The sequence below is a fragment of the Zonotrichia albicollis genome, chromosome 10 (assembly GCF_047830755.1).
Source record: "Zonotrichia albicollis isolate bZonAlb1 chromosome 10, bZonAlb1.hap1, whole genome shotgun sequence".
NCBI classification, from domain to species: Eukaryota; Metazoa; Chordata; class Aves; order Passeriformes; family Passerellidae; genus Zonotrichia; species Zonotrichia albicollis.
The window spans coordinates 34697646-34701782 of record NC_133828.1 but is presented as its reverse complement, the minus strand read 5'-3'; positions in this window follow the sequence as shown (position 1 = coordinate 34701782).

Below are 4137 nucleotides of genomic sequence, written 5' to 3'. Positions count from 1 at the left end.
CCTGTAATTCTGCCATGTATGGGATGATTGCTCGGGGTGGGTCGGAGGAGAACGCAGAGCTGCCAGCACAGCCAACTCGGGCATGGCTCCACAAGCCACCAGCCGCCACAGTTGCCATTATGGCCTGGGGATTCAGCAGAGGCATCGAGGACTGAGCTGCTCCTTCATTTTACAGATGGTTCATTAACTGGGTGGAAGCACATGAGAGCACTTGGAGAGCAATAGGAAGAGGCAAGGGGCAGGAGAATTAGACAAAAGTTGTTTGGCAGCAGCTTCCAGATGAACTAAAAATCACACACAGCAAAAATAGCAAGGGTGTATTTGCCAGCTGAGAGTGGCCACATGCCAAGTTTGAGGTCTTAAAAATTAACTGCTTTTGAACTATACAAGAACAACAACAACAAAGATCTCTTATTTAAGCTCAAAAGATTTTTCATGCCTATCTAAGCTACTAATGAGGAAAAAGGAGGAAAGAAAGCTGAGGCTGAGAATCAGAAGAGTCAACCCCTAAGCAATATGTTTGATTATATATTAATATTAGGGTCTTAATTACACAAAACAAAAATGAAGCATCCATTTCAACTTCCCTGATAAATAATTCACACATATAAATACAGAAACCTAAGGAGGTCTCACATATCCCCATTCAGACAACGCCTCAAAGCCAGTTTTAAGGCAGATCCTCTCAGGTCCAAGAATGCCAAGGATCAATGAGAGCATTCCCCAACAACTTAGTGTCTGAAAACTGGCTTGGAAATCAGCCCTCATGAAACTTCATATTTGCCAACTTTTTTATACTGCTTATTACAGTTTTACTTAAACACAAAAAAAGTACCTGTACAACATTCAGTGCCTTACCTCCAAAGACCAGGGGTGGTGTCTAAAGCTGATACCTTTCCAATGTACGGACTTGTACAGAGCCATAGAGTCTGCTCCTTCTCCCTTCCCCCTCAACCCCATTTTTTCTTCTTTTATAACTAAAAATTACTTATGTATATTTTCACATTTATATCATAGAATTATGACATTAGGTTTATACATGTACCATTCAGAAAGCCTAAACTTCAGATAATGGATATCATAAATGCTTGGATTGAGGCAGAAGTATGGCTTAAAATACGGAAAGCTACTGAAAATTTTCATTGTGAATTTTTTTTTCCCTTATAAGCAAACACACAATTTATCTATCATATATAAATAAAAATTGTAGCATCTTGAATTGCTGACCCAATATGAGAATTCCTAGCAGCTTCTCTTACAAAGAATGTTGCAGAGCCCTTTCCATTTCTACTTTTGGTAAATTTTTCAAGCATTCAAGACAACATTTTGGATGCTCAGCTGTGATTACTTTGCTAAAATGTAATGCTACATACATTAACGAGTTTAATTCTTGGAATGCAAAAATGGTTTCTCTTTCTTTTTAGCCATAATTTGACAGTGAAAATTGTGAATTTACCTCTCTGCCAAAATAAGTTTACCTTCCAACCAAACAGGGCGTTTCTTCCACAGAAAACCATGAATGACTAAACTAAGAAAAATGGAAGTTGGCAGGTAGCCTTTCTAAACTTATGTGCTTCCTGACCCTGCCAGAGAGAGTTAAGCTAGGTCAATATGCAAGTGGGAGAGGAAGGAAAGGAAAGGAAAGGATGGGGTGGTTCCAGAAGTGCAGTCTCCTTTCTCCACAGCCAGCAGCAAAGCAGTGCTCCTACAACACATTTTTGAAGATCACTGTGTTGGAGCTGTTTGCGATAGTCAAATATTTCATTTTTCACTTTCATGAGCCCAGAGATGCAAGCACGGGTGCCCAAGCCAGCTTCTACTCTGCCTGGATTTCTCTAGCACTTAGCTGATATTCTGCTCAAAAATGATGTGCATGTTGCAACTGCACGACCTACCCCAGCACTGGCTGCATTTCAAAACTAAGCAACAGGAGACATCTCAAAAACCCAGTAATATGAAGCTTCAGCAGTCCTTGACAGCTTCTGTCTTTTGGACAGCTTTCAAATGCAAGGTTCCTGGTCATACCCTGGAAAAGAGAATGGATGAACTCTGGAAGTAAAATTCTTCCCTTTCTATAACCTTCTCACCTTGTTACAGCATATAGAGGGTGTCTTCTTTCTTCCTATCTAAATTGAGATTTCTATCCCTTAAATATCTACTTCACAAACACACATGACTTTTCAGCACATCCCTGCCTCCTCCAGCTCTGACACCCACTTCATCGCAAGCATGACACAGACGTTTAAGGCAAGAGTATACGGGTGCAGTGGGGACAAGAGGCACACCCTAAATCTCACAAGCAGGATGGAGACCTGCTCCTGAGATCCTTTTTCCCCTAACTGTGAAGGACTACATCCCAGAAAGCTTTCAGAGTCTTCCAGAAATGCCATAGTGCTGCCCACCACTCAGAAGTCAAAGGAATGTTTTGATTTCCCACATAATTGACTTGACCCATGTTGCCCACAATCACAGACTTTGTCAGCTGATTTGGTTGTTGCTTTCAATTATGTATTTGCTGTGGAAAAGGAAAACAAGACTTTGTTCTCACATATCTCTGGTCCTATCATATGAGAGCACTTATCTCTTACCCTGTGCTTACCTAGGCTGCAAGCTAAATATTCAGAAGCATGTTTTCTTCAGGGTTGTACCTCCTCAAGAGCTCAATATCTCCTAGCAGCATAAACTTCTAATGAAATTAATGAGATGGTTTGGAAGTTGCCTGTGAGAAAGCAAGAATCTAACCAATTAAAACTTGCTGAACTGGGACTGTGGTGAGTTACGACCGATGTGGAAACTGCCACTACTTGCAATGCAACCTTCTTTCATTAATGTAAATGCATACATTTGAACCATAGGTTTTATTACCAGGAACAATTGCATAAGCAGAACATTTCACTCTTATTGCACCGCCTCAACTGAAACTACATGAAGAAGTAAGAAATTTCTTACAGCAGGTCAGCATCTAGAGAAGCTCCATACCCACGTCATGCAACTTAATAAATGTTAGGGAAGATACAATTTATAGAAGAGGATTATAGTCTTCTCTCAAAGAGTGTTTCCATGTATCTAGGAGCCAAAGCACTGTAGTAACTTGCAGGTCAACATCTCCAAGGCTTGGCCACCTCAGACAGAAGTTTAACCTTCTAAAAAAGCACCACAACTCTTGTTTCATGTTTAGCAAGTCCCCGGAAAGCCATCCTTGTAATAAAATGGAATACCCATGGCTAAACATGGTTTTCAGATTAATGTTTCCCAATGTTTTGCCCCAACTCCACCCCTGAGTATTGTGAAAGAGATGGATGTATATTATCCTCAGCTTGGTTGTGCAGATATGGTCACTCTTCCCTCCTCTACAGCTCCTAGAATAAGTTTGAAATATAAGAAATTCGGAGTTTTCCCTTTCACCACAGTCACTTTCCGCACAAATATTCTAAGACCTACCACTGGGACAAAGGATCAGCCACCCAAAAGGGACACATGGCAAGTAGCATTGCCTGGGCGAGGGGAGAGCAAGATGGGCTAAAGCCCAGCTTCACGGACACCTTGCATGACAGCAAGGGAATCCCCTAGATGCACACTATTTTAAACAGTGTCAATCTCTGAAAACATCTCAGCAACGACCTGATGCAGAAATGTTCACATCATAAGAATGTGGCTGCTCTCTGCCACCACTGAAATGCACTTGTCCAAGCATTAACCTGGTGACCAATTCCCTTCTTGCAAGGAAAGGAAACTAACAAACATGCTTCCCAGGTATGGAAGAAGTTTTCTGGTATACCCTCAAGATTTTCTAGCTTCTTTTTTACAGGTTTCTTTCTCTTATCTTAATTGTGTCGCATCCATTAGTTGGAGACTCTTTTCTTGCTAAAGTGAAACACATAATTTACTGAGGAAGTTTCAGTCCATTGCAAGTTGTCCACAGTAATGTTTGTGGTTTTCTTAGCAAATTCTTTACGTGAAAAATAATCACACGCATAGGCAGTTTTTGCGCAGATTGTTCAGCAACTGATACTTAAGTCTTGTTGGTCAGTTTGAGCCGACCGATTTTGCCTTTTATTTTGGAAAGGAAATGTTTCTTAGAAAAAAAAAAAACCAAACCAGATTAAAGGGGAATCATGCATATTCACAAGTTCACAG